The 9,480-nt window shown below is 45.1% G+C and overlaps 1 long non-coding RNA gene across 1 annotated transcript; it reads left to right on the forward strand.

The window, feature by feature from the left end:
• The first annotated feature begins 578 nt into the window (after window positions 1-578).
• On the forward strand, window positions 579-5,450 carry LOC131423823 (uncharacterized). Its single transcript, XR_009225892.1, has 2 exons — window positions 579-608; window positions 913-5,450. It is a non-coding gene; the product is annotated as an uncharacterized LOC131423823 (long non-coding RNA).
• Window positions 5,451-9,480: the final 4,030 nt, after the last annotated feature.

Below are 9,480 nucleotides of genomic sequence, written 5' to 3' on the forward strand. Positions count from 1 at the left end.
CTTTTATATTTATTGGAGCTAACCCAACTCTTTTGTTTTATTTTCTATTCCTCTCCACTGAAACTCACCAAAATATAGGTGGAGCACCCCCAATCCAAAAATCCAAAATGCTCTGAAATTTAAAACTTTTCCAGTGCCAACACAAGTGGAAAATTCCACACCAAGAAACTTTGTTTCCTGCATGAAATTATTAAAAATGTTATGAATTACCTTCAGGCTATGGTATAAGATATATGTGAAACATAATTGAATTCCTTGTTTAAACTTGGATCACATTCCCAAGTTATCTCATTCCAAAATTAAAAAAAAAATTAAAAATTTAAAAAATAAAAAGAAAGAAAGAAATTGAAATCTGAAATGTTTCTGGTTCCAAGTATTTTGAATACTGTACTGGGTTCTGCACAATTAGTAGTAGCAGAATTTGCTAGAAAAAAAAATAAAAGATTGTAAAAGAAACAACCTGGAACACCCACATTTCTGTTTATTCAAAGGGCAGCTCTGTGTTTTTACAGTCAAGTCATTAACCATTTCACACAATAGCCCGGGGAGTCACATTCCTACTTTGTCTTACAGGAAACCAACACAGCAGTGGCTGAGTCTGCTTGGAGGTAGGGTGGCAGGAGGGAAGCCAGGAGGGGAAGTTACATTGCTGGGGTGCATGTCTAACACACATTCTTATTTTAATCTTGTAACGGTGCCACTTGACAGATAGGGAAACTGAGGTTCAGAGAAGGGTGGGCACTCGGCCAAGGCCACAGAGTGGAAAGCCACAGGTCCCTCTTACCATGCTGCCCCTCTGGAGAGGAACAGCAGGGAATTTGTGGTGCTGAGCCCTTGGTGGGGGAGGAAGCTAAGTGTTCTCTGAGCACAGTGTGCTTCTAACTGGTTCTCCTTTCTCTGTTCTCCTTTCAGCCGTCCTTAATCACTCAAGGCCCTGTGGAGAGAATCAGCAGCTGTGTGGAGAGCCTTCTGCCAGCCCCAGAGCTTTAGGGGAAGTTCAGTTTCTCTGATAGGGAAGATGAATGGTCCCGAAAGCATAAGCAGGCACAGCTTCCCCACACTGTTTGACATGAGCAGCGAGGGTTTTGCTGACAGACCCCGAGGCTAGGGAGAAGTGATCTACCCAGGATCCCACAGCGAATTATGGTGGAGTCCAGCTCCAGCACTGGGCTTCTCGCCACCTTTGCACCAATCAGCACGTGCCATGAAGTCGCAGATGGCTAGAGATGACATTCAGGGGACTGGTGGGTGTTGGCATCTCAGCATCATCCTCATTTATTAGGAGCCTTGGAGCCACATTCTTCTTGGGAGTTGATTATATGTTTCCAAAACTGAATTAACTCTTTGAAGTTTGAGATCTTGAATAAAAGCCTCATGTCTCACGCCAACTTTGCTATGGATTCTGCAGGACGGATAGGTGGAAACAGTTAACCGAAAGTTCCTTAGAGCAAGGCTTACTAACTCCATCTTTATCTGTTGCAGGAGCTAAGGAAACTTCCTGCAGTGCCATACCCAAGGAGTGCCGTGCCTAGGGAGGATCCAGTGCGGGTTGCAAGGTGCACACTCTTCAGAGCATCAACACAGTCCCCTGACTCTAGTTGTCTTTATCACTGTGGCTCTTCCCCTTGAAGGCCACTCCCATCCATCTATCTGACTTGTTTTGCCCTGAACCTTCGGGGCCAGCAAACACTGAGACAAAAACACTGTGAGGCCAAGTGAGAGACGGCCAAATATGAGTTCCCTTGTAGTCTCCCGGATGCCTGGACTCAGGTCCAGCTCAGCAGCTCTCAATGCCTTTCAGCTCAGTTCCTGGGGTCCCCAAGGGATTTTCCAGCCTCAGCCTTGTCTTCCCCACAACCTTGTCTTGAGTTTGGAGTAGAACCTGCCCCCAGCACATACATTCCCAGTGGTCCCTCCCCGACCAGCTCCTGAGTGGCCCTTGCTTTCTCACCGTTGGGTCCCTGCACCTTATTCTCTTCCCTAGAGCCACACACTCCTTCCTGTTGGCTCAAGTGGGGTCAGGAAAAGTCTTGCAGTTGATGACCTGCAAACCTGACACTTGGGCAGGTGGTCATGGGGTTCCCCAGGAGTCGAGCCAAGGAAGTCCAACCCTGGTGTGCTTATCTACATCCTGTACATGGGGGACACCATCAAGAAGGCCAAAGTCTGGGAGAGTGACATGAAGGGAAGTGGTGAATGACAAACAGAAACTGAAGGCCAGCTGGACAACTGAGAAGATGTGGCTCTCAAGCATTTCAGATGGGCACATGGGGGAGGGGCAACCTCAGGGCCCCAGTCCTGACTCAAGCCCGTCCTTTGGACTGTGATGACCATGCACCCTGAGCACTACCACACCTTTATGCTCCTCTCCTCCCACCCAGCCCCCTGCTGAACCTGTCTGCTTTCTGTGCCCTGCTAGCTATTTCCCCACATGCCCAGACTTTGCCCCCAGGAGTGCCAAGCACAGGTTGCCAGGTCTATCTCAGATGTATTATCTGTCCCCAGGCTGGGGTAGGAAATGCCCTGCTAAGACCAAAAGCAGGTCCTCCAGACTCTAGCAGAGGCCCCAGTGTGACCCGTGACTTTGTTAAAAACCCTCTTGGAGCTTAGCCATCTTTGGCCATTCTCTGAACCCGGCTGGGATTCACACACTCAAGTCCCTATTTGGTTTTGGTCACGGTCTCAGTTCCCTCGGCACTATATCTAACCCTGCTCTGCTCTACTCTGCCCTGAGCGTGCTCTCTCTCCCCTCAGGGATGTAATTTTCAAGTTCTTCCTAGGATTTTTTGCCATCAACCTGGCCATCCCTGTCCTTTCTTCATGGCCTCTCAGGACTAAAGCTGCAGAGATAAAATCCTGAGGACCATGAGAGTAGAGCCTCGACCATCTTGTTTATCACTCTAGCCTCATTATCAGCATGTAATAGGTGCCCAATAAATAGCTCTACAGGGGCCTTGGCTCCCCTTAAGGAGGTAGATGGTCTCGGTGTCAGGGCCTTGACCCCTCTTCACCCCATACTGATCCGATGCACCCTTGTGTGGAGTGCCAGGATCCCATTCAATGCCAGGTGTGTCTCAGGGCACCAAGGATGGGGCTGATATATCAGAACCCTGCATCCTTCTCCTTCTGACTCCCCAGTTTCCTTTTGTGTCCTTCTTGTTCCTATCTTTGTTTATATCCCAGTGGCCATGAGAGCTCTCCTGGGAAGACCATTCTGCTAAATTACAAATTGAATCATGTTCTGCTAAACCACAAGTGCATCGAATTGGGGGAAACAATTGCCATGGCAACATGCCACACCTTGTGCAGGTTCTTCATTTGGGGAGTGGTCACTCAGTTGAGCAGCAAGGTGGTCATTGTGGGCACATGGTTTCAATTAAAATTCATTAAGAGAATTTCCCTGGTAACCCAGCCAAGTGATGATTTGGCACCTGGTACCTTCTTGGTGAACTATCTAGAAAGAGACTTTCCCAACACATGGGGACTCAGTTCAGTCAGAAATACCTAGAAATGTGGGTGGGATATGCTCCCAAACTCTGGGTCTTCAGAGACACCAGACAAACCTGGACAGCAGAACAAGGTCTGTGGTGTCCACAAAGGTCAGCAGTGTCCACTAATGACCTAGAAAGGAAGAGCAGAGAGTCTGTCATGAACACCCTCCAGCCCTATACTGCAGTGTAGCCCTTCTCAAAGTCAGGGTGAGCTTACTGAGATAATGGACTTAAGTAAGTCCCAGAGAAGAGGGTGGCTGTCACTGGAAGAGTCTTCTTGCTTCTTGAGAACAATCTAAAATTCACTTACAGGTGATTTCTGCAAACCCGATTATTTTGTGGATGTCTACAAGAGAGTGTGACTTCAAGGAATACTGAGGACACTTGTCTATCAGGTGACTTCCTTTGTCATACAAGTAATAAACCCAACAGCTATATTCATTTTGCAGATGAATTTTTTTATTTGCTCTAATTAGCTATACATGACAGTAGAATGCATTTTGATTCATTGTATACAAATGGAACATAACTTCATTTTTCTGGTTGTACACAATGCAGAGTCACACCATTCGTGCAATCATACACATACACAGAGTAATAATGTCTGTCTCATCCCACCATCATTTCCCCCCATACTCCCTCCCCTACACTTACTCCCATCTGCCCAATCCAAAGTTTCTCCATTCTTCCCTTGGCCCACCCGCCCCCAATTATGGATCAGCATCCGTTTATCAGAGAAAACTTTTGGCCTTCGATTTTTTTGAAGTATTTTTTTAGTTGTTGATAGACCTTAATTTTATTTATTTATTTATTTATATATGGTGCTGAGAATCGAACCCAGTGCCTCACACATGTCAGGCAGGCTCTCTACCACTGAGCCACAATTCCAGCCCTGGCCTTTGATTTTTGGGGATTGGTTTACTTCGCTTAGCATGATATTCTCCAACTCCATCCATTTACCTACAAATGCCACAATTTCATTATTATTTAAAGCTGAGTAATATTCCATTGTTGCAGCTGAATTTTTGAGTTAAGCTTTCCTATCTAAGTCTAATGCTATCAAGGATAATATACAGGGGATGAGGACAGATCATCCAGGAGCAGCGATGTTGGCCTTGTTCACACTTCAGTTTACATAAATCTGTGGGAACCATCACCATGAAAGGTCCTCATGATGCTTGAGCAACAGAAATTACCTCCACAGCTTCTGGCCTGAGCTCCAGATTTGGCTTAGCAATGAGATCAACCTCTGGATGCCTTAGCCAGAATGACAGTCTGACCACGGGACTATGGAGACTTTAATCAGGTCACTGTGATAAAGGTTAGAATCTGACTTCATCAGACATAGAGAGGCTCCCTGCATGGACTTCCTGCCTCCAAGATGTCACAGTACCCTGTAGATATGTAAGGACCATCTTGTCTGACAGCCTCAACCTGAAGGGTGAGCCCCAATGGTTCAGTTCATTCAGGAGTCAGCCCGGCTCAGCATCTCCCCTCTGCCTTGGCCAGTTCCTCAGCATATTGGGAGTCTTCCCAGCGTGAGTCACCACACACTCCACAAACAAGGAAGGAATGACAGTGGAGTTATTGCCCCATGGTTGGGTGCACTCCCCTGATTCTGATGTGATCACAACTGGGCTGAGTGATAAACTAGTCCTTCCACTGCTCCTTCTGGAAGCTGCTTCATCATTGTCAGGATCCTCAACAGAATAGATGATGCAGAAAGCACGGCCCTTGCCTCCCAGGAACCTGGAATACGTCGGAGAGGTGCATCTGAGTCACATGATGGGGGAGACTGAGATTGAGCTGTCAGGCCCTACACACCCCCAACCAGGAGAGCTGAGCATTGGCTTATCTTCACCAAGGGACAAGACTATTTTCCTCACTCCCACTTCTTCATTTGAAAAGCTTTATTTAGGCATAACTGATGTACAATAAATTGCACTTATTTAAAGTCTACGATCTGATGTTTTGACTTATGTCTACCCCTGTAAAACCATCACCACAGTCAAGACAATAACCATAACTTCATCCTCCTTCATCCCTCCTGCCCCACCTGCTCTGCTCCCAGCCAACTGTTGGCTGGGATTAGTGATTAGCTTACATGTTCTAGAATTGTATGTACATAGAATTACATGGTTTGTGCACTATTTTTGGTCTGTCTTTTTTCATTTCACATTATTTTAAGGGTCATTCAGGCCATTGTTTGTGTAAACATTCTATTCTTTTTTATTTGCTAAGTAATATTTAGCATGATATTCTCAACTCCATCCATTTACCTACAAATGCCACAATTTGTTTATCTATTCATTTGTTAATAGATATTTAGGTTGCTTCCTCAGAAAACTTGGAATGGAAATACCATTTGACCCAGTTATCTCCCTCCTTAGTATATACTCAAAGATTTAACATCAGCATACCAAAGTGACGCAGCCACACCAATGTTTATAGCAGCTCAATTCATAATAGCTAAGCTATGGAACCAACCTAGGTGCTCTTCAATAGATGAATGGATAAACAAAATGTGATACACACACACATAAAGAAGAATGAGACTATCATGCCATGTGAAATAAGCCAATATCTCAAAACCAAAGGCCAATTGTTCTCGATAATATGCGAATGCTAACACGCAATAAGTGGGGAGGGAAGAATAGAAGTTCATTGAATTAGACAAAAGGAACTGGAGGGAAAGGAGGGGGGATGGGAATAGGAAATAAAAAGAATGAGTCAGACATAACTTTTTTATGTTCATATATGAACACACGACCACTGTAACTCCACATCATGTACAACCACAAGAATGGGAAGTTATACTCCATGTATGTATGATATGTCCAAATAAATTCTACTGTCATGTATAACTAAAAAGAATAAATAAAAAATAGGTATTTTGGTTGTTTCTAGATTAGGGACTATTGAAAATAGAACTACTAAGAATATTCATGTACAAGTGTTGGTGTGAATATGTTTATTTCTTTGGGTAAGTACCTAGGAATAAAATGGCTGGCTTATATGGCAGGTGAATGTTTAACTTTTAAGGAGATTGCCAAACTGTTTTCCAAGGTGGCTGAATCATTTTTATTCCCCACCAGATGTTTGCTTATTTGCTGGTGCCAGGGATTGAACCCAGGGATACTCTACCACTGGGCTACATCTCCAGCCCTTTCAATTTTTCTCTTTTTATGTGGTGTGATACGGTCACACTAAGTCACTGAGGCTGGTCTTGAACTTGTGATTCTCCTGACTCAGCTTCCTGAGTTGCTGGGATCACAGGCAGGAGCCACTGAGCCTGGCTCCTACCAGCTGTTTATGAGAGTTGCAGTTGTTTATTGTTCCATATCATTCTTGGTTGAAGTGTCTCTTTAAATATTTTTCATGCATTAAGTTGGCCTGTTTGTCTTCTATGATTGAGTTGCACCATGTCTATATTTGCAAACTAATATCCAGCAAAAGGCTTATATTTTGAATATATCATTATAAAAAATATAATATTATATATGTTCATATATACATATATGTGTGTATGTGTATATATGTATATGTATGTATATATATATATATATATATATATATATATATATATATATATATATAATGTATTTGAAATTAGAAGCATTTTTGGCTGTATACTTTGCAAAGACTTTCCCCCAGGCTGTGACTTACCTATTCAGTTTTGTAGAAGTTCATTTTGAAACATAAAATTTAAAGTCTTGAAAATTTTCAAATCAATTGATGTATTAATGCCTATCATTTTAGACTGTACTTTTTGTGTACTATTTAGGAAATCTTTGCCAAATCCAAGGCCATAAAGAATTTCTTCTATGTTCTCTAGCCATTTTATGGTTTCAGTTCTTACATTTAGTTCCATGATCCATTTCGAGTTAATTTTGTATACGGTGTGAGGGAAGGGTTTAGTTCAGCCACTTTCTCTGAAGATTCCTGGTTCTCTGGGTGGATATTTGGTCTTCTCCCCACACTACAGCTCTATTCTAAATTCTTTATAAAGCCACCACCTGTTCCAGTCTCTGGCATCTCCTAAGCTCATCAGTGTCTTTGAGCTCATAAGCTCAAAGCAACTTGATGGAGACAAAGACCCCTCCTCACCCCTTCCCAGATGTCTTGGAGCACCATCTAGCATTGATCATGGGGCAAAGACCAGACAGCATTTCTCGGAGGCCATTCTACTCTTGATGGCTGTTTATTTCTGGTGACAATTGCCCTTCTTTTGGCTACTGAAGTGACTGGTTTGGAAATCCCCAATGTGAGAGAAAGCCAGCCAGATATCAACTAGCCCATTCCGCTTGCATATGAAAACCCATGCTCAAGGAAAGGAGTCAGCCTCCAGAGGGAGGGCAGTTACTGTCATCTTCATTTGGGGAGTGAGAAAACTGGTTTCATGAGACTTGGTGATCTGCTTCAGGTCAGACAACTGGCTTATCACAGAGTGCCTGCTTTCTTAACCCCAGATCCACACTACCTGGTCCCTGGCTGTCACCATCTCAAAAAGACCTGGCTCAGACCTCCTACTCCCTGGCCAGCAGTTTTCATCCTGAAAATGCTACAAGTTGCAGGTAGAATTTTCCTGCTCCCAAGACAAGTCTCAACTCCACATTCTTTCATGGTTTCAAAGAAAAGCAACTTTAATGGACAAGGGATTTTCAAGAGTCTATTTAAAGTCTTGGGTATAAATCAAAAAACCAGATCGGGAGGAGGCTGGTTTCTCCTGTTCAAATGGATTCTCTTTCTTTCTTTCTTTCCTTCCTTCTCTTTCTGCCCTTTGTTGGGCCTAGAAAGGAAGTGCTCCTGAAGGGATCAGGTGGCAGTTCACAGCATGGAGGCTGTGGCAGGAAGGAGGGGAGGCGAGGGCTGTCCTGACCTTCCCCCAGTCCTGTGTGCAGCAGGCCCTCCACAGTGCCTCTCTGTCCCCATCAACACCAAGTTTTTCAGTCTTTTCCTTGGCCCTTTCCTCGGGCCTCTGTCCACCCAGCCAGGCTGGTCACTCGGGGACATACACATACTTTATGCCTTCCGCTCCACCCCTGTCCCTCAGCTTTACATGTACCAGTGTCCCTCCTCCTGGGGGAACAAGAACCAGCTTGGGTTCCATCTTGTATCGGCCGGACATGTCCACTTCCTGCCCCAGCTCCCTAGGCTAGCTACCCTCACCCGTGCCAAGCCTGTCTTCAAGTCTCAGTCTTGCAGAACCTATTTCCCTGAGGTCTGAAACTGGTAATTAGGCCTCATCCCATTTTCCTCCACATAGCTTTCCTGTGTGTCTTATCCCCCTCCTAGACTGAAGGTTCCTCCCAGGCACAGCTGGCTCTGACCCTTCCTCATTCCATCCTGTCTCCTCAGCCTAGGCATCAGCGACGCAGCCCAAATCCTCATGGATTGCTTCCAGCTGATTTTCCCAAGTTCAAGTTTTGGCAGGAAGGTGGGAGGTTTTCCAGCTGCGGTTTATAGTTTTCCTCTGAGTTCTAGAAAGGAAACCAGCAATGGTGGCACACAGGTTTGGGGCTAAAGACTTGGGGCAGATAAGAGTTGGCACTCAACTCTGAAGGCCAGAGATGTAAGGGAAGAGAGGCTGTGGGCTCAGAGCCAGTCCTTGCACCACCCAAAAGCACCTCTGCCTAAGGGAACTTCTCCACTGCTTCCCACACAGGGAGGGCCCACGACTGGTAAAATGACACAGCACATGCTCACATGCCCCACGTGCCAAGCTCTGGGGGAACGCACCCTATCCTCCAAGCTGTCCTGCTCAGGAAGGATCCGCTCTGGAAGCTTCTGCCCATCTGCTTGAACAAGATTTAAGAATTCTGAAACATGCACACCTCGTACCATACAGGGCACTTCTACCAGGCTGAAGAACAGACCAGGCACTGTCTCGAGTCTCAGGAAACTTGCTGCCCACCAGGCATATGAACATGCTCCAGCAAGTTGAAAATCTCCGACAGTCACTAAATGGGAAAGAGATCTTTCCTGGGGA

This window comes from Marmota monax, unplaced genomic scaffold (assembly GCF_021218885.2).
Source record: "Marmota monax isolate L192 unplaced genomic scaffold, Marmota_monax_Labrador192_F-V1.1 WCK01_AAM20220418_F8-fsc00024, whole genome shotgun sequence".
In the NCBI taxonomy this organism is placed as follows: Eukaryota; Metazoa; Chordata; class Mammalia; order Rodentia; family Sciuridae; genus Marmota; species Marmota monax.